Source organism: Castor canadensis, chromosome 19 (assembly GCF_047511655.1).
Source record: "Castor canadensis chromosome 19, mCasCan1.hap1v2, whole genome shotgun sequence".
Lineage (NCBI taxonomy): Eukaryota > Metazoa > Chordata > Mammalia > Rodentia > Castoridae > Castor > Castor canadensis.
Genome location: NC_133404.1, coordinates 8,862,274 through 8,884,092, shown reverse-complemented (window position 1 = coordinate 8,884,092; position 21,819 = coordinate 8,862,274). Strand labels below are relative to the sequence as shown.

The 21,819-nt window shown below is 40.2% G+C and overlaps 1 long non-coding RNA gene and 2 pseudogenes across 1 annotated transcript in view; all 3 read left to right on the top strand.

The window, feature by feature from the left end:
- LOC141419194 (uncharacterized) overlaps window positions 1-21,819 on the top strand; it is a 79,130-nt gene that overhangs the window by 14,613 nt on the left and 42,698 nt on the right. The window lies entirely within an intron of this gene.
- On the top strand, window positions 6,882-8,080 carry LOC109701047 (large ribosomal subunit protein uL30-like 1; annotated as a pseudogene).
- Window positions 13,926-15,012, top strand: LOC141419226 (non-histone chromosomal protein HMG-17 pseudogene; annotated as a pseudogene).

Genomic DNA, 21,819 nt, shown 5'->3' with positions numbered 1-21,819 from the left:
TGGGTGAGGGGATGAGAAAAAGAGAGAAGTCAAAGATAATACCAAGCATTTTGTCCTAGACAGTAATGGAGTTGCCATGACCTGTTGAGAGAAAATGGAGATGCTGGAGAAGAATCCAGAGTTCAGCTTTGGACATGATGTTTTAGACACTTCTTCGCCTCCCAATTGGAGAAGTAAGAGATGTAGCTAAGAAATGTATTTTCCTGTCATTAAATATTACATGAAAAATCTGTTTGAAAGAGGTATTGTTTTTATCATGCATTCAAAAAGCTCAGATGGGTGGTAACAGCAGTCAAGTTTATCTCACTTCCCTCTGTCCACCTGCCTTCTCTCCTGCCCAGTTACATCTTTTTTACAAGTTTCTCTTCTAATCTTCCAGAAACTGTCTTCACATTTTATTAGGTACACATTTTGTTTTTCTCCTCCATAAAATTTTAGCAAAATATACACACAATATAACTTTTCACTTAGCCTGACAATTTGAGAGAGTTCCATATAAATAAGAATAGAGCATTGTCATTTTTATGTAGTTTTATGTACTTGCATAATTTTCAGTTTTCCATTTCATGTATATACATGCAATATGCATAATGTTTTAATAAGCCCCCAGTAACAGATTTCTAAGTTGTTATTTCTAATCTCTTGCTATTATAAGCAGTATTGAAATATATAATGACCTTCTGTACACTTCATTAAAACATGCAGTTATAAATATTTTAAAGTGGACTTTGGCTGAGTCAAAGGATATGTGAATTTTTATTTAGCTTGATATTGCCAAGTTTTGATATGGCCAGATGTAGGAGGACATGTTTTCCTACACTTTCCCACAGAGTGTTAGCAAATTTTTTATAACTTTCTATCTGATATAGTAAGATTCAAAAAACTAAAAATATGTATTATCCTAATCATATTGTTTATGATTTATGATTTTGTTACGTCTATGGCTTCTGCATCATAATTTAAAATGCCTGTCTCTGTCTGAGTTTATTTTTTACTCCCTCTAATTTCAAGTTCCTTTATAGGGCTTTTTCATTTAAATCTTTGATATGGAATTCATCTGGGAAAAAATATAAAATAGGGATGAAATTTTCCTTTCCAAATGGCTGAGGTACACCAACACTGTCTATTAAGCAATAAATACATTTTCTCCTGATTAAATGGGCCATCTACACAACATAATAAATTCTCTTAAGCTTTGGGATTCATGGCCAAGCCTTCTGTCTTTTTCCATTGTTCCACTTGTCTAGTGACACACATATTCCACATTAATTACTCTAGCTTTACATTCTGCTTTAATATTTAATATAATTAATCACCCTTCTTTGCTTATTTTTTCAGGTGTTTTCTGGCTATTCATGCTTGAAAATACAATTGTAATGTTACACTTCATTCCAACATTTGTAATCATATTCTGTCATTCCATCACAAGTCATGATCGTTGACATACGATTAGGTTGTTTGCTTATTTACATTTCTTTTTTCTCTTTCTTTTTTATTATTGTTGCCCTGGGAATACATTGTGACATTTACAAAAGTTCTTACAATTTATCATAACTGGTTCATCTCCTCCATTATTCTCCTTTATCCCCCCGCCCTCTATGGCTGGAGTATTTTCAACAGGTCTCATTTTTGCATTTACATACATGTGCACACAGCATTGGCACCATATTCACCCTCCTACACCCTCTCCCCACACCCTCCCCACTCCCACTGGTACCAACCCCCCAGGCAGGACCTGTTCTGCTCTCCTGTTCTTTGTTTTTGTAAAAAACAAAATGACATATTTGTTTGTTTAAGAGAGCTATACAGGGAGTTTCCTTGTGATAGTTCCATGTATTATAACCCAAATTTGTTCATCCACTCTATTTTTCTTCTTTCTACCCTTAGTCCCCTTCTTATGGTGATTTCAACAGGTTTAAAAATTATATTTTCATTCTGGTATAGGAAATGCATCAACCTTATTCACCTCCTTAACTTCCTTCTTTTACCCTTCCTCTCTCATATGTGGCCTCCCCTTAGTGTGATCTGTTTTTCATAATATTGTTTGTGTTTGTACTGGGACTGTATTTCACATATGAGAGAAAACCATGTGCCCTTTGACTTTCTGATCCTGGTTAACTTCACTTACTATGATGTTCTCTACTTCCATCCATTTATTTTTGGTTGTATACATTTTTACTCTACTAAATAATACTGAATTTTTTCCATAGTTCAAATTATTATTTATTGACAGGTTTTAAGAAATGGGGATTACTGGTTGGCTGGTATTAACAAACCTCTCAATAAACAATAATTCTGAAAATTATTAACTGAACAGAAAGGGGGTGCCAACTTATTTTACTGTAATAAGGGGCCAATCCTCCCAAACTTCCACAAGCGCTAAATATTTTAGGGCTTAAAATTGCATTTCATATGTTGTAGAGCTCTATTCCTTCTGTAAATCAAGTTATGCTTTTTGCTCCCTTTTATATTATATACTCATCTTTTTTCTTAAATTGGTAAATGATTATATAGTAAGCTCACAAAAGTAGATTTAGAAAGGAAAGTATTTATCTATTCCTACTGCTTTCACTTTAAAGCAGGGCTGGTAAACTATCCCAAGGCCAAATCCCACCAGCAGCATGTTTTTGAAAACAAAGCTTTATTGGAACACAGTCCATTTATTTATTCATGTGTTGTTTGTGTTAGACTTTTCATTGCTGTGACAAATACCTAAAAAAAGCAGTTTAAAGGAGGAAAGATTTATTTTGACTCATGTTTTTAGAGGTTACAGTCCATGGTTGGTTTGTTGGTTGCATTGTTTCTGGGCTGTGGTGAGGCAGAACATCATGGCAGAAGGGCGTCATAGAGCAAAACTATTCACCTCATAGCCAGGAGGAGTGACAGGGAGGGGTCAGGGCCAAGATACACCACTCAAGGCACTCCCTCAGCAATCTACTTCCTCTACCTAGGCCCCACCTTCCACAGTCCCAGGACCTCCCAATAGCCTATTCAAATTTTAAACCCATCAGTGGGTTAAACCAGAGTCCTCACAGCTCTGGAAACACCCTCACAGACACACCCAGAGGTATACTTTATAATCTCTTAAGTGTCTCTCAATTCAGTCAAGTTGACAATTAAGATTAACCATCACATCATCTATGGTGGATTTCACACTATACATTAGAGTTGAGTGGTTCTGACAGAGACCATTTGGCCTGCAAAGCCCAAAATATGTACCATGTGGCCTTTTACAGGAACAGTTTGTGAAGCTTTATTTTATGTGTTATCTAAAGTTGTATCCAAATACATATGTATTGTAGCATCCTAACAATTGTTTAAGAATCCATTCAAAACTTTCTCTTTTCATTTGACCATGTAGATTTTTCAATTTTACTACATAGTCTTTGTTCAGATTGGCTGATCAATTATCTATCAAGAAGTTGTATCATCAATGACCTGACCGTTAATTGCTTATTTGCCCATATGCTGCCTTATTCCTACTCTCAGTGATTACTCTCCTACTGTGTAATTAAGTTTATAAATAACACTGAAGTGAACATTTTCACAAATAAAGCTGTCTTTCATGTCTTTGAGTTACATCCCTTGGGAAAAAAAAATCCAGAAATGGTATTTAAAAAGCAATGACTTTAACAATAAATATGAAAGATCATAAAAATAGTCATATCCTTTGGCCTGTTTCTGGAAATGTTTTCCAATTCAACAAAACATGAAAATTTGTACAATTTTTGTTAAAATGTCTGATTCTAGGTGCTAGATGTATATGAATTAGTGCGTCACAGCTGGAGAAGATGACAGGTGATAGAAAGGATCAGATACTTTATGTCAGGCAGTGAAACATTTGTACTTATTATGCAATTCGCTCTTTACAAAATCTTTCTTCAAAAGGATCAGAGAGCTTGGGAAACTTGCCCATAATTACACAGCTTGCAAACAACAGACCTGGAATCCAAACCTGGTCTGTCTGTCTCTAAAAGTTCACTGATTTTCCACCACAGTCTTTTAAGATGGATGTGCAAGTGTCTAAATCAGTGTCAAGGGGGTCCTTAGAAAATATTTTTTCTGCCTGAATCTGAGCCTTTGCTGAGGACACCCAGATGTGTGCTCTGTTCAGTGTCTCAACACAGATCTGCCCTTCTTGTTCCCTTTCACCTCTCCTGAACTGTCTGGGCACGGCTCTTCCTGCCTTCATCTCTCTCAGGTTCCTGGCATGATTGGGCCCCCTGGCCCTTTTCATTGTCCCCTCGTGTTGCTTGTTACCACCCAGAAGAGGCTCTTTCCACCCTTCCTGATTAGCTGGGATCCCAAGGGCAAGCAGCCTTGAACTTGGCCTCCAGAGTGTCTGCTGCTCAAGACCAACACTCAGGTCTCTAAAGACCAGTCATCTGGGTGAGATAAAAGGAAAACATATGCCGGGCACACATGCAAGGAAGGATTCACAAACCCTTACCTTACATATTCTCAGTTCTGACTCCACTCACCTGTACCCAGTTACTCCCTTCTTGTATTCATTCTTCCTTGTTCACAACTTCCCCACTCTGTCCTTTTTATTTGTTCTTCCCCCTTCTTATTTGGTTTGCTTAAAATTCACACAGAGATTTCCTGGCTTCAAGTTTGGCTTCACTGAGCTGTGATGGTGACTTGGACTAACCTGAGTGTTGCCCTCCAAGCAGGATCCACCACAGAACCCAACTGCTCCTGAACAGTGGTCTACAGTGTAGACCACTATGGCCTGAGCCAGGAGAATCCAAGCATAAGATTGAAATTGCCTTGGAATGCCATAATTGGGATCTGCTTAGATCTAAAAACTTCGATGGAATGAATTAAAGCAAGAGAAAGAAAGAGTAAGAGAGAGAGAAAGAAAGCGAGAGAGAGAGAGAGAAAGCAAGAAAAAAATCTTAGAATGTTAGCAATGGCATTAATATTTGCAGATGACATTATACCCACCTTCAAAGTCCAACATCATTGTTGAAAAAAATACTAAAACTGAGAACAGAGATTGTCTTAGTCTGTTTATGATGATATAACAAAATACGTGACACTAGGTAATTTATAAAGAAGTTTCAAAAATCTATTTCCTCAGAGTCTCAGAAGCCAGAAAGTCCAAGATCAAGGTGCCAACAGGTGTGGTTGTTTGGTGAGGGATGCTCTCTGATGCCAGAGTAATTTCTTGTTGCTGCATCCTCAAAGGGATGAAATGCTGTGTAAGGGGGAGTCGAATGCTGTGTGAGCTCTCTCTCTCTCTCTCTCTGTGTCTGTCTCTTAATGGTACTGGGTTTGATCTCAAGGCCTTGTGCCTTTTATTCCTTTGAAGTCTCTATTCTAAGGGTTTTAATCTCATCAACATGGGAGGCATTTTCATGGCCTAGTCACTTCTCAAAGGCCCCACCCGTAAAGCTACCACATTGGCCAACATCTGAATTTTGCCCATATCTAAGCCATAACAGAGACCAGTAATTTTATATAATTAGTGTACAAAAATGAGTATTTATCCTATGTGCCACTAATAAAATTAGACATTACAATGGGGGAAAGAGCCTATTCACAATAGCAACAGCAAATGCCCTAGGAGTCCTCCAGCTCAATCAATTCTGACACACACCACCTGGTGTGAGTATCAGCCTCCAGAGGCTCAAGGGCTCAGTCCCATAAAATTGCCCTTACTTCAGAGGTCCCCAGAGCACCCACAGATCTGCTCCATCTGAGTACTAAGTCAGAGGTTCCCACTCACCCCACTTCAGCTTCAATAATTTGCTCACAAAACTCAGGGAAATATTTAATTTACATTTACTGGTCTATTATAAATGACCTGATTTGAGAACTGCCAAGTAGAAAGTATGCATAGAGCAGGGCATGGGTAGAGAGCTGGCAAGGAGCTTCCATTCCATTCCCTCTCTCGTGTGCCATCCTCCCAGCACCTCAGTGTGTCTGTCAACCCAAAAGCTCTCTGAACCCCATTGCCTAAGGCTTTCAGTGGAGGGTTCATTACATAGGCATGGTTGGTTAAATACTGACCATCTCCCTAAAGGTCGAAGGATGGACTACTGCTGAAAGTTCTCAGCTTCTAATCAAGGCTTAGTCTTTATGGAGAGCAGACTCCACCCTAAAGCTATCTAGGGGCCCACTGAGAGTCACTTCATTAGAACAAAAGATGATCCTACCACTCTATCACTCAGCAAATTCTAAAGCTTCTTGGAGCTCTATGTCAGGAACCAGCAACAGAGACCAAAGACCTATTATTTCACAACAAGCCCTATGTGGAAACAATCAAAAATCACAGCTGAAGCACACACAAGAAGATTTGAATAAATGAAAGCACATATTGCATACCAATTAGACATCTTCATACCATCGAGATTTCAACACTCATAATTAACTCAGAAACTTAACACAGCCACAAAGCGTTAAAGACAAAATTTTCAACCTCAACTAAATGATGTCAAGCTTTGTTTTGAAAAAATATGTAAACTGTTGAAAAGTAAGTTAATGTGAAAGAAAAGAGAGGGTTCCAGCATTTTTTTTCTACTAGAAATTTGCCTAAAAGTAATGCTTTATTGACAAAGAGATGATTAGGAATAATCAAATCAAGTATATGCAGAAAGTCAATGCATGATGCATATGTAATCTAAGCCACTGGAGATAGAATGGATATTTAAGAAGTGGACTAGTCACTTAAGGGAATGCATTAATCCCTCATTTTTTGCACCAAGTCTAGATATGTTAAGATTTACATTCTAAAATAAAATTATAAATATGTCACAAGAAAAAGAGAAAAATTTTATAATCCCACTGGAAAGAAGAAATTTTTAAGCATAAAATAACTGAAGAGTTGCAAAAGAACTGATGGATAGATCTTAAAGATACTGTAAATAAAATGAAGATTGATGACGTACTGGGACAAATATTCCCAACTTAACATGACAAATGGTTGAATAAAATCAAGAGGGGCACATGCACAGTAGCCAGAGCACTGGCAAGATGGCGGAGGGAGAGGAAAGAAAAAAGGTCCCATTGGTTCCTGAAAATCTCCTGAAAAAGAGGAAGGCTTATCAAGCCCTCAGAGCCATCCAAGCAAAGCAAGCACTTTTGGAAAAGAAGGAGAGGAAAGGAAAAGAGTTCAGGTTCAAATGGCTGGACTCATTCCTACATGATTCCTGGCGACAGCAACGCGATGTGGCAGGTGCCAGGCATCTGGAGGGAAACCTCGTGCTTCAGTGCCTGGTGAGCATCCCTTGGCCTTTGTTGTGCATCCAAAGTGTTAGGAAAATGCCACACACTGCACACAAAGGAGGCTCACGAGATGTACCTCTATCCAAAAGTTTGATAAGCAAGCTGGCTGGCAGCCCTCTTCTCTTGGCGGGTCTGGCCTTAAGTAGCATTTGGGAGAAAGCAAGGGCTAGGGACGGGCAAAGGGAGGTGGTGGGAGATAAGGGACAGTGGGCTTTGTTCTGCAAGGGATGAAACCAGCTGCGGCTCAGGCTGCAGAATGGTGGCAAGGGGCAGTTCTTATCACAAAGGATTGAGGGAGTCAGTTTACTGGTGAAGAGGCCCAGTGCAAGACTTCCTCTGAAGAAATTATTTAGTGGTGTTTTTGTCAAAGTCGCTCCCCAAAATGTAAAAGTGCTTCGTGTATTGGAACCTTATGTGACCTGGGGATTTCCAAATCTGATCTGTCCGAGAACATCTTGAAACATGGATGCGCAAAGATTAAGAGTAAGACCGGCCCTCTGACAGACAGCACTGTGATTGAAGAGCACCTGGGGACGTTTGGTGTCATTTGCCTGGAAGACCTCATTCATGAAATAGCCTTCCCGGGGAAGCATTTCCAGGAGATCTCCGGATCCTTGCATCCTTTCCATCTCTCTGTGGCCTGTCACGCTACCAAGAATAGAGTGGGCTTCCTTAAGGAGATGGGCTCACCTGGCTATCGGGGTGAACGCACCAATCAGCTCACCCGCTAGCTGAACTAGACCTAGAATATCTGAAAGCACAGTGCAAAAGCGTATGCTTTTATCTTTTGGAACTGTTACCAGTATCTTCAGAGAAGATTATTTTCTACCTTCAGAAACTGGAAGGAAGGGATAGGGGGAAAGACAGTAAGTTGTGATCATGGCAAGCACCTGGTCACAGCCTAGTTCAAAGGAAAATTCCAATCAACACATGTCGTTGAGTAAGTTGTCCTACTTTGTCATCTTCAATTTTGGGGGATAAATAAGCACATATACAGTGTCCCCAAGACTTGCACAATAGACCAAGCCCAGGGGCATGCCTGAATCTCGGAGTTCAAGGGCCTTGTTTTGAAGACTTGCAATACAGTTTTGACATGCACACACACACAAAAAAAAAAGCAAGAGAAAATCAGCACTCTAACAGAAAATCGACAAAAGACAAGTCACAAAAGAAGAAATACAAATGGACAATCAACATATGACTCAATTTAGCTCTATTACTAGTCAAAAAATGAATATTAAAAAAATGAGGCACCATTTCCACCCCAGAAATTAGCAAAAGATAAAATTCAAGAATAATGAGGGTGTCCAAAGGTGTGATAAATGAGTGCTCTTGTAGACTGTGTGAGGACTCAGAAAGTAGGACAAAGTTTCTTAGCCTCAGTTCAAATAAAGTCATGTGGGTGTGTGATTGTGCATGCATGTGTGTGTATAAAATTTGAACATTATAATGTTTATATCCAAGTGATGGTATCATGGATGATTTTCATCCCTCTCAGTTTTCTTTTTTTTTCATTAGGATATATTCACTGTACAGGGAGGATTCACTGTGACAATTCCAAATAGGCCTATATTGCATATTGGTTAGGTCATCCCCTCCATTTCTCCTCTTCGATCCCCTCTCTGCCCCACTTAAAGTAATTGCTAGAGGTTTCATTGTTCTATTTCTTATAAGTATATGGAGTCCATCAGCCATATTCTCTCATCTTAATCTCCTTCCTTCACCCTCCCCCCTCCCACAAGTACTCCCTACACACACTGTACTTATTTTACAGTCCTCTCTTTTGTTATTAATTTCTAAGTCAATGTTCAAAGGGGTTTTTCTTTTTTTTTTTTTTTTTTGTTTTTTTTTGGTTTTTTTTTTTCTGTTTTTTTTTTTTCATTTTTCTTTTATTATTCATATGTGCATACAAGGCTTGGTTTGTTTCTCCCCCCTGCCCCCACCCCCTCCCTTACCACCCACTCCACCCCCTCCTGCTCCCCCCCTCAATACCCAGCAGAAACTATTTTGCCCTTATCTCTAATTTTGTTGTAGAGAGAGTATAAGCAATAATAGGAAGGAACAAGGGGTTTTGCTGGTTGAGATAAGGATAGCTATACAGGGCATTGACTCACATTGATTTCCTGTGCGTGGGTGTTACCTTCTCAAAGGGGTTTTTCAATGTATCCCCACAGTGAGTATACTTTACTTTGGTCCATTCAAACCCTTCCATTACTCTCCCTTATCCCTTCCCTCCACCCCATACTTTTCAACAGCTTTCAGTACATATCCTTATATCCTCTGCCTTCACAGATGTAATGTATTTTGATATTGTTGATGTGCTATCTTTCTCTTTTCCTTTCCCTCCTTCCCCAAGTTCCATAGAGTAGTTCTACTGTTACAAACATGTTCTATATATGAGCTTCTATATGATCATGTTTGTTTTTGTGTATATGTTTATCTTTTGGATCTGTCTGCCACGTATGAGAGAAAACATGTGGCCTTTGTGTTTCTGAGCCTGGCTTACTTCACTTAACATGATATCTTCCAATTGCATCCATTTACCTTCAAACAGATGTCATTGTTCCTTACGGCTGAATAAAACTAACTCTCTCTCTCCCCCATGTATGTATATATATACACACATGTATATGTACATACATTTATGTGTGTGCACACATACACACACACACACACACACACACACACACACACACACACACACACACACACATATATATATCACATTTTCTTGATCCATTCATCAGTTGTAGAGCATCTGGCTCGTTTCCATAGCTTGGTTATTGTGAATAGTGCTGCAATAAACATTCGTATACAAGTCTCTGTTGTATCCTGATTTATGTTCCTTTGGGTAGATGCCCAGGAGAGGTATCACTAGATCATATGGCAGTTCTATCTTTAGCTTTTTGAGGAATCTCCATACTGCTTTCTATAGTGTTTGTACTAATTTGCATTCCTACCAACAGGGTATAAGAGTTCTTATTTTACTACATCTTTGCCAACGTTTTTTTGTTATTGTCCTTGAATATGGCCTTTCTAACTGGGTGAGATGAAATCTTACTATAGTTTTGATTTGCATTTCTTTTGTAACTAGGAAAGTTGAAAACTTCTTCTTGTATTTATTGGCTATTCTTCCTTTGAGAATTCCCTATTTAATACATGTGTCCATATCTTCATTGGATTGTTAATTCTTTAGGGGTTGAGCTTTTTTAGTTCCCTGTAGATTCTGGATATTGGTCCCTTATTGGATGAGTAGCTGCCAAAGATTTTCTCCCATCTTGAGTCTAGTGACTGTTTCAATTTCTGTGCAGAAGCTCTTTAGTTTGATGCAGTCCCATTTGTTCATTCTTTCTTTTCAATGCTGAGCCCTTGGAGTTCTATTAAGAAGTCATTCCCTAAGCCTATATGTTCCAGTGTATTTCCTAATACTTCCTATAGTTGTTTCAAAGTTTCAGGCCTTATATTAAGATCTTTGATCCACTTTGAGTTGATTTTGGTATAGGGTGAAAGACAAGGATCTTCAACCTTCTACATGTGGATATCCAGTTTTCCCAGCAACATTTGTTGAAGGGGCTGACTTTTCTCCATCATGTTTCGGGCTCCTTTGTTGAAAATCAATTGGTCTTCATGTCTATTTTGTGTCAATACCATGCTGTTTTTATTGTTATTACTCTGTAGTATAGTTTGAAGTCGGGAATTGTGATACCTCCAGCGTTGGACTTTTTGCTCAGTATTGCTTTGGCAATTCGAGGTCTTTTGTGTTTCCATGTGAATTTTAAGATTGATTTTTCTATCTCTGTGAAGGATGTCATTGGAATTTTGATAGGAATTACATTGAACATGTAGATTGCTTTTGGTAGTATAGTCGTTTTCACAATGTTGATTCTACCAATCCATGAGCATGGGAGAGCTTCCCATCTTCTGATATCTTTGATTTCTCTCTTCAGTGATTTATAGTTTTCATTGATATTCATTTTTTTTTTGGCAGTAATGGGGTTTGAACTCAAGGCCTCACACTTGCTAGACAGATGCTCTACCACTTGAGCCTCTCCACCAGCTCTAGTTTTCATTGAAAAGGTCTTTGGTTTCCTTTATTAAATTTATTCTTAAGAATTTTATTTTCTGAGGCTATTGTTGAGTGTGATTGTTTCCCTGATTTCTTTCTTAGTCTGTTCATGTTGATATATAGAAAGGCTAGTATTTCTTTGTATTAATTTTGTATCCTGTTACTTTGCCAAAAACATTATGATTTTGAGTGGGAGTTTTTAGTGTCTTTTACCTTTAGGAGCATATCATCTGCAAATAGGGATAAATTTCATTTCTTCCTTCCCTATTCGAGTCCCTTTTATTTCTTGCTCTTGTCTTATTGTTTTAGCTAGGAATTCAAAAACTATATTGAATAAGAGTGGATAAAATGGGCATCCCTGTCTCGTTGCTAACTTTAGTGGGAATTATCCCTCTATAGTTTCTATAGGACTTCTTTCCTTACAATGAACAGGCATTCTGTAATTAAACACCAATTAAAATTACTTTTAAAATACACTTTAACTGGAGCCTTGTTGACATCTTATATTAGAAGAGATAAGAACGGGTACTATGCTCTGATTTTCTCCCATGTGACAAGAGAAAAAGGTATCCATGTGTACATTTGGCACTGAGAGACCTGGAAGTCTCTTTCCTACAACAATGTTTTGTTGGAAAGATAACTTGGATGACAGTTGACAATCTGTATTTTCCCATATTCTCTTGGAAAGTGAACTGTATTTGGCCCAAACCACCGAATTTAGGGTCTAAGGATCTACCATTCTGGCCTTGTTGAGAATCTCTACCCTCCCAAGTTGGCAGAACCTGTCACCCCAAATATCTACCCAGTCACCCTTAAATCCACTCCCAAGCCATTCTTGGTTTCAGTTTATAGAAATGAAGGATGATCTGCTCTTCCTCTGATGTCAACTGAGAGGAAACCGAGGCCTGAGGAAAAAAGGGAGTTCCTGTGCTGCAACTCCACAGCAAGCTTCATTTCCTGTCAGAATGCCACATGACACCCTAGGCATGGGGCCCTGGCTACACCCTTTGTGTGCCACGTGACCTCAGGCAGGGCATTTACTGCTGACTATGTGGTGTAAAAGCCAGTCACCAGCATCACTCAGAAAGCTGCCAGATGCAGATGTGGGAGGTCATTTATAAACTCCCCACAGACTTAAGGGATGAGGAAAGTGATGAAGAGAAAGGTGGAGGCTGTGGGGCACTGTCTGCAACAAAATCAGAGCTGGGGACCCAGTGAGGGTTGAGTGGGAACAACAGCAATGTTCTTTACTAGCTGGGGCACTCCGCTCTGCACTGACATGCAGTATTCATTCTACCCGCATAGCAACTCAGCAAAATTGGAACTGTCGTTATCCCCACATCAAGGATGGGGAAACTAAAGGATGGTATTTCTTTCTTTTTGTGCTATAACAAATTACCACAAATTTGCAGACTTAAAACAGCACACACTGTTAATCAGCTTTGGATATCAGAAATGGGTCTCAATGAACTAAAATCAAGGTGACAGTAGTGGTTGTAGAGAAGAAACCATTCCCTTGCCTTGTCCATCTTCTACAGGCCACCTGAATTCTTTGGTTCCTGGCTCCATCACTCTAATCTCTGCTTCTCTAAGTCTGACTCTCTTGTCTCCCTCTTATAAAGACCCTGGATTACATCAGGCCTTTCTGGATTATCCAAGATAATCTCTCCTTAAGATCCTTAATTTAATCATATCTGCAAAATCCCTTTTGCCATGTCAGGTACATAGTCACAGAGTCACAGTTTTCTAGAATTAGGATGTGAACATTGTCTTTTCTTGTTGCTGCAACAAAACACCCAAGGCTAGGTAGTTTATAAAGAATAGAAAATTTTGGCCCACAGTCCTGGATGCAGGGAAGAGTAAGAGCATTGTACCAGCATCTGACTGACATCTGGTGAAGGCCTGTTGTTACACAATCCCACAGTGGAGACCATCACATGTTGAGACAGCAAGTGTGCTAGTTTATTCTCTTTTTGTAAAGCCACTAATCACATTGTGAGGCACCCTCACATCCTCATCTAATCCTACCTACATCCCAGGGGTCCCCTATGCTATTAGCATATGAATCTGGGAATCAAGTTTTTTTCAATACACAAACCTTTGGGAGACACATTCAAGCCATAGTAATCATCTTTAGGAGGAGGGCATTTTTCTGCCTGCCACAGATATGGAGAGGAAAAGTGAAATGCCCAGAGTCACAAGCCACCAGGCCCCAGAAATTGTAAAATGGAACACAAAAGAGAACCTGCTCCAAAGAGGACCCCACTACCTACAGTTCCACTAGAGGGCAGTGTCTGTGTCCCGGGACAGCCAGAAGAACTCTCACTGCAAGACTGTCAGCCACTGTTACTTATCTTTCCAGGCCCCTAACCCTTCAAAAGCCAGAGGAAAGCTCTGGAATGTCTTTACCTATTCTTCCATTGTGCTGTTCAGATGAGATGAATGGCAGGTCCTTGGTCTCACTAAAGAAAGAATTGAGGGGCAGAAACACAGAGATTGGTTATTTTTTAATGTGTATATTCATGAAAGCTTTATTATAATGACCAAAAAAATGAAAACTTGAATGTTCATCAATAAATGATGAATAGGGGACTGGGAATAAACTATGGAACGACTGAGCAACAGAGTTCTAGGTCATTGTAAAAACGAGCATCTTGACATGCCTATACAAAGAACATATGTGAATGTTCATAGCCGTATTACTCAGAATAACCTGAAACTGGAAATAATCCAGATGTCCATCAGCTGATTAACAGATAAACAAAATATGTCCACATTGGAGAATAATTAGCAGATTAAAATTAGTGAAGTGTAGATTCATGCTACAATATGAGCAAAGCTCAAAAAAAAAAAATACCCATGGTATGTGAAAAAAAAAGGCACAAAATTTTAAATGGCTGCATGAAATGTTTAGAAAAAGCAAATTTATAGAGACGGAATGCAGACCATTGATCACCCAGGGTTGGAAATGAGGACTGGCAGCAAAGGGACACAGGGAACTTTTTTGAGTGATGGAAATGTTCTAAAACTGAATTGTGGATAAATCCCTATAGCCCAAACAGTGTGAAGAGGAGGCAAGAATGACCCCAAGAAAAGCCACACACTTCTGCATCCCTGCGTTTAACATGCATGCCCCCTGCCCCCATTCCCAACCCATGCCCAAGAGAAAGGCTGAGGTGATAGTAAAGCAGATGAAGCCAAGGTGAAGGGCGAGCCACAGAGAAGATGTGCAAGGTTGTCTGCTAAACCTGCTCCTCTGAAGCCGGAGCCCAAGCCCAAAAAACCCCCTGCAAAGAAGAGAGAGAAGGCACCCAAAGGAAAAAGGGAAAAATCTGATGGTGGAAAGGATTAGCAAATAACCATGCAGAAAATGGAGATACCAAAACAGACCAGGCCCAAAAAGCTGAAGGTGCTGGAGAAGCCAAGTGAAGTGTGTGCATTTGTTTGTTTGTTTGCAGTACTGGGGTTTGAACTCAGGTCCTACACCTTGAGCCCTTAAGCCTACTCCACCAGCCCTTTTTTGTGATATGGTTTTTCAAGATAGGGTCTCATGAACTATTTGCCCAGGCTGACTTTGAACTGTGATCCCCCTGATCTCTGCCACCTGAGTAGCTAGGATTACAGGCATGAACCACTGGGCCTGGCGCGAATTTTTGATAACTGTACTTCTTGTGACTGTGCAGTTTGAAATACTGTTTTTATCAAGTTTTATGAAAATGGAGAATTTTGTTTTACTTTTTTAAAGCTATGTTGTTAGCACACAGAAGACTTTATTGTTTGAGGGGAAAGGAGCATGTATCACTAATCACATGTCTCCAGAGTTAGAGAAAACATCTTTCCCTGCTAGTTTTGAGACTTCCTCTTGGCTCCCAGGAGGAGAGATTCCCTGGTATTAACACATTTACAGCCAGTCACCTTGGCACAAATGCCTTGTGATATGGGAAAACTCAAATTCATTTTTATGTCCTCCTACCTCTCCATCACCAGCATAGACTTAACTCCCATAAAAGCAGAGGCCTATTGGGACCTGACACGCAGACTTGGTTTTGCCAGTATGTCAGGCAATCTGGACTTTGCAGCGACATAACTGAGGTGGTGTTACCCAAAGAACAGTGGTCCCTTTTCTAGACTGTGGATCTTCATATTGATAATTTTGCCATTTTCATTTCATTTCCTGAAAGTCAGGGTTGACTCATGAAAAGCTGTTAATCAACACATTTATTGTGAAATATCAACCCTCACTTTCAACTTCTCCTGTTCAGAGCTTCATGAAGACGTCACTGGGTTTTTTAGTGGCTTTCTGATTTTGATAGTCCATCCAAGAAGGTAGCTTGAAAGTTGTTGTATATTGTTAAAATATTGTCTGCCATGTCCTGCTTGAAATACCATGATTGTTTATGAAAAGTATCTTTAATAAAAAAGCTGGATACAGTTTGGCTTGGGGAAAAAAAACCTAAATAGTGGTGATGATTGAATGATAATGAAATTTATTAAAATCATTAAATCCTATGTTTACAATAGGTAATTTGTGATATATAAATTATACCTCAATAAAGCTACAAAACAACACGAATGAGAAAGATTTCAGTGTTCTTCCATAGCGAGATACTATGGCTTACATAGGATTTGAGTGTGTCCCCTAAGATCTCAATCATTGATGTTTAATTCCCATTGTAAGGTATTGACAGGGCGGAGACTTAATGCAGCTATGGTGTTTAAAGGTGAGGCCTTTGGGTGGACTAGGATTACATGAACCCAGTAGGGTAGAGCCTCATGACTGAATACTGGTGACCTCATAAGAGGAAGAGAGACCAGAGGGGACACACACATGTAGACAGGACCCTGTCTCTCACCATGTCATGTCCTGCACCACTTCAGGGCTCTGCCAGCACCAGATGCAGCTTCTTGACCTTGGACAGACCATGAGCCAAAATAAACTTTTCTTTATAACTCACTCATGATGTTATTAGCCATAGAAAATGGATTAATACAAGTGATCACCAGAGTATAAAGTCAGGGCATGGAACAGTGTAGTGAGTGACCTACCCTTTCTTTAAGGGAGAAGATATTCAAAAAAGAAACAATTTGAAGTATAAAGCATAAATTAATAAAATGGGCCAACTCCTCGTGGACTGGAACTGCTAAAACTGTGAGCCAAAATAATCCATTTCTCTTTACAAATTAATTATCTCAGATATTTTGCTATTGTGACAGAAATCTAGCTAACAGTCCTGATTTTAGGATAACAAAATAGTTGATCAAGGACAGTTTTTCTTTAGAGTGTGTTCCAGGTAGTGAGGACTGAAGAAAATGATTAGAATAAGAAAAGCAACCCAGTCAGACATGCCTATAATCTCAGCTCCTGAGGATGTGGAGGCAGAAGGATCTAGAACTGAGGCCAGCCTGGGCATCATAGTCAGACCCTCTCTCCAAAATAAAATACAAACACAGGGGCAGGGGACGTGGCTCAAGTGGTAGAGTGTTTACATTGCATGCAAGAGACCCTGTGTTCCAAGGGAGGGGTGAGGATAGGTAAGACACCTAAAAAACTAGCTAGCATTTGTTGCCCTTAACGCAGAGAAACTAAAGCAGATACCTTAAAGCAACTGAGGCCAATAGGAGAAGGGGACCAGGAACTAGAGAAAAGGTGAGATCAAAAAGAATTAACCTAGAAGGTAACACCCACGTACAGGAAATCAATGTGAGTCAATGCCCTGTATAGCTATCCTTATCTCAACCAGCAAAACCCCTTGTTCCTTCCTATTATTGCTTATACTCTCTCTACAACAAAATTAGAGATAAGGGCAAAATAGTTTCTGCTGGGTATTGAGGGTGGGGAGCGGGAGGGGGTGGAGTGGGTGGTAAGGGAGGGGGTGGGGGCAGGGGGGAGAAATGAACCAAGCCTTGTATGCACATATGAATAATAAAAGAAAAATGAAAAAAAAAAATAAAGAGACCCTGTGTTCAATCTTTGGTACTACAAAAAAAAAAAAGTCACCACTTTGCAATCCCAAATAAAATAATGAATCTAGGTTGCATTCATCAATGTAGAACTTTTAGAAGAATTGTTGGGATACTTTAAAGTTGATGGATCTATTTGACAACACTTGAACTCAAGGGTCAATCTTAGCATTATTAAAAGTGGGCAATCAGACATTATGGAAGTATAATAAGAAATAATCTGCCTCCCCTATGATTAGTTTGTGGTTTCTTTTTCTTTCTTTCTTTTTTCTGGCAACACTGGGGATTGAACTCAGGACCATCACACTTACTAGGCAGGTGCTCTACCACTTGAGCCACTCCACCAGCCCCATTTTTGCTCTTTCTGTTATTGCTTGTAGTGCTGGGGGGAGAACCCAAGCCTGGTTCATGGTAGGTAAGTGCTCTACCATTGAGCTATAGCACCAACCAAATGACCAATTCTTCACAAAATAAAAGCTGAACCCAGATCTAATCAAGTCTCTAGCTCCCCCAGAGCAGTGGTTCTCAACCAATTAACTGTAATCCCTCCCCACCAAGAGCATTTGTCAATGTCTAGAGTAATTTTTGGTTATCACAGCTTGCGGAGGAAAATGTGCTACTGGCGTCCAGTGTTAGAGGTCATGGATTCTGCACACCTACTGTGCACAAGACAGTCCCTACATCCAACAGTTATCAACAGGCCCAAAGTATCAACAGTGCAGGGTTGAGAAACCCTGCCCTAGATCCAACTGTCTGATTACAAGAAGTGTGAGAGACCAAAACAGCATGTTCAATGTCACCAGAAAGCTGTCATCACGCCAACCCAGAAGACTTGAAATTTTATAGCACAAATAAGCCACTTCCTTCAATAATCAAATGGAATGAAAATCGAAAGTGTAGGAGAGAATGAAATCAATTTTTAAACACATAGAAAACACATGCAATGTCTGGATATAAAATGGATCCTGGTTCAAACAAAGTGACTGAAAAACATTTTGAGACATCAGGGGAAATTTGGACACAGGGTGAGTAGAAATGAATGATATTAATAGCATTGTATGGGCTGGCAGAGTGGGTCAAGTGGTAGAGCCCTGATTTCAAACCTCAGTGCCATCAAAGGAAAAAAAAACTATAGTATTGATTGTTTTAGGTGTGATGCTAGTGTTGTCACGTGTGCAAGATGTCATGGGGGGAGTTCACGGATGCTCTAGAGGGTTCTTGTTCTCAGAACACTCTTAAGAATAAGAGGCTGAGCACCGGAGTTGCAGGCAAGAGGAAGAAAGCTTTATTGATAGCAAAAGGCTGAGCAGAGAGACGCACAGAGGGGTGGGGAAGCCGAGTGTCCCCTGAGTATGGGAGGGCTGAGGTATTTATATATGTAAGGCTTAACACAAGGAAAGGATGTGGAGTGGTCCTATAGGTCCACTCTTGGCACGTGTGGGGCTTTCGGTACTTTCTGCTTTTTCTCACCTGGGCCAGTTCCTCTGATTTTCTCAAGCTGTGGGGACTTCTGCATTTTCAAGATGTCATGGAGCTGATTTATGTTATGGGACTGCTACAGTGCTGAAGTTGTTTTTAAGTCTTTGTAAGGGATACATAGTGGGGATTTGCTTTAAAACAGCAGTTTTCAAAGTGTAGACCACAGACCCTGGGATGGAGGCGGGTGGGGGAGAGGGTTCCCTGAGGTTTTTTCAGGGATATGCAGAGTTCAACTATTTTTATGACAATATTGAGATGACCTTTGCCTTATTGACATTTGCACTGATGGGGCAAAGCAGTGATGAGCACAAATGTCTCAGTGGTGCTCAAGGCAGTGGTGCAGAATGGATTGTTCGTAACTATCTCTTCAGAGGAGAAAGGGGAAGTTTACAAAGGCCAGTTCCGGTTAAGAATGTACAGCCTGAAGAAATAAATATCTGTCCCATCTTTACAATAGCTCATGTGACAAGTGCAAGCACTCCTGTTGTCATCTCATGTAGAGTCTGATCAGAAGACACCTAGATTCTTTTGTCCTGCATGGATGAATCCAGGCAGAACATTCGGAAGTAGTAAGGGAGGTAATAGAGTTTATTAGAGGTGAGGGAAGGGATCGCAAGGGCAGGTGGTCTCTGCCAGGTAGAGAAGCAGGGAGCAGGGGAAAGAGAGTGAGCTCTCTGTTTCATGGCATTTTAAACTGCCAGGAACCTGTGTGAGGGGCAGGGCAGGGCAGTCCCAGCACTGGGGTGGTGGATCACTCTGTGCCTACATTTAAGCTCACTCTCAGGTACCCTAACTTCACTATGGAAGTTTCTGTAGATTTGTTTGTCTGTTTTGCAGCAGAGGATTTACAATTGAAAAAGAGGCTCAGAGGGAGTGAGAGAGAGAGAGACAGAGAGAGAGTATCCAATCTGAAAAACCCTAGGTAAAGTTACATTGGTTTAAGAGAGTCCCAATCGTTCCCAATTTCTAACCCTCCTCAATTCTGCGTACCAGAGGATGATCAGTCATTTAGGTAAAGTGTTTGTATTCTTTGAGTCTCTAGTTAAACCAGCTGCTTCTGCCCTGGAATGTGATGTTTATTTGAAAAAAAACTAGCAAAGAGATTATGGTCAGTTCAGACTCAGGTATGTGGTAGACACTTTTTCAAAAGTCAACAGAGATGAACACCACTAAGTGGAACAATGGGCAGAATTTGTTGCCATTCCTAAAATTTGAACTTTCAAATGAAAATTAGAATTTGGGAAAATGTGTATTGCTTGCTAGAATGTGAAGCTGTTCTGATGAGATTGGTATTAACAACTGTAAATTCTGTTTTTTTCTGACAAAATATATCAACCTTGGGGAGCGCTGTCTAGCTTAGTGTTTCTCAAATCAGCGGTAGGGATGACACATAATCACGCATGGGTAAAAGAGCCACTGGAAGTGTGAGAGAAAACACTGGAGATTCATGTAACAAAGTGTAAAATTACATTAATATAATTTTAGGTTCAGCACTGCAAGTGTTACCAGATGAAGCCAGTTTGGTCTGTTGCACAGCGCACCACTCACTGAACCACGAGCTGTGCCAAAGAGGAAGAGTTTATTTATGAGGCATCAATTGTGAGGAGACAGGGACCCCAAGTCTCAAATCTGCCTCCCTGGTAGTAAGATTTATGAGATAAAGAAACTTGCCAGACATGGAGGAGAATGCCTGTAATCCCAGCACTCCAGCATTCAGGAGGCTGTGGCAGGAGGATTGGGAGTTTGAGGTCAGCCTGGGCTATATAGTAAGAACATGTCTCAGCAAAAAACAAAATGGGGGGAAAGAAGGAGGGAGGGAGGAGAGGAGAGAAGGAGGACAGAAGGAGTGAAAGAGGGAGAGAGGGAAAGAGAGAGGAGAGAGAAGGGAAGGGAAGGCAAAGAAAAGAAAAGAAACAGGGTGGTCCGAGGTGTGCAGACAGGCGATGGGACATAGGAAAGTGAAGGGACTGGTAGTCTGACTCATGTACTCAAACTTGGCTCCTCAGAGGAAGCAGGTTCAACACTGGTGGTGTTAGCATGATCTCTGGGTAGATATCACCAGGTGTCCCAGCAGACACTGGCATAGCCCATGTGAAATGTTGGTGGTTGCAACAACCATTTTGAAAGCTTGTGCTAAACAAGGCTGAGTCCAAATTCCAGAAAAAAAAAAAAAAAGACAAGCAGTGGTTACCATAGTGACCGTGCAATAGAGGTTATCTGTAAGAAAGCTGGTCAGGGTCTATTACTTTATTGTTTAGCCAAACTACTTCTAAGATCAGTGATGAAAGAACTAGAAGCAAGTGAAACCAGAGGTTTGTTCAGGTTTCCCCCCAGTTTCATAACTAATATTTAAGACGTTAGTGTATATCAAACGTCAGTATAGTATCAAAGAATACCACAAATATTTGAAAAGACAGTTGAGTATGGCTTCATTTCCAACTACATAGCTATGTAAGTTCAGCTTTTCTTTACATATTCCAAATGGCAAATTATAACTAATTGGATGCAGAAACAGATATTAGGAATCCAGATGGCTTATTAAACTGGTCATTAAAGAAATGCTGCTTTAAAACAATCTGCAAACAAAATTGAACAAAATAAGCAAACAAATGGGGTGACGGAGTAAATAGATATGACCGGATTGAGTTGAAGTTGAATAATGGGTCTCTCTCTTCTTAGTGGGTTTTGAACTTCTATAATAAGCAGTTTTTTTAAAGATTGCATTTACTGCTGGTTGAGTAGCTCAAGTCTGCCTAGGAAGTGTGAGGCTGAGTTCAAACCCCAGTTCGGCCTCTAGGTGGTTTCTGTGATATTCTGTCCACAGGATGAGGGTGCTTCTTTGTGTGTGTGTGTGTGTGTGTGTGTGTGTGTGTGTGTGTGTGTGTGTGTGTGTGTTACTAGGGTTTGAACACAGGACCTACAACTTGAACCACTCCACCAGCCCTCTTTTGTGAAGGGTTTTGCTTTGTTTTTTGTTTTTTTTTTTGAGATAGGGTCATGTGAACTATTTGCCCTGGCTGGCTTCCAACTGTGATCTTCCTGATCTCCTCCTCCTGAGCAGATAGGATTACAGGTGTAAGCCT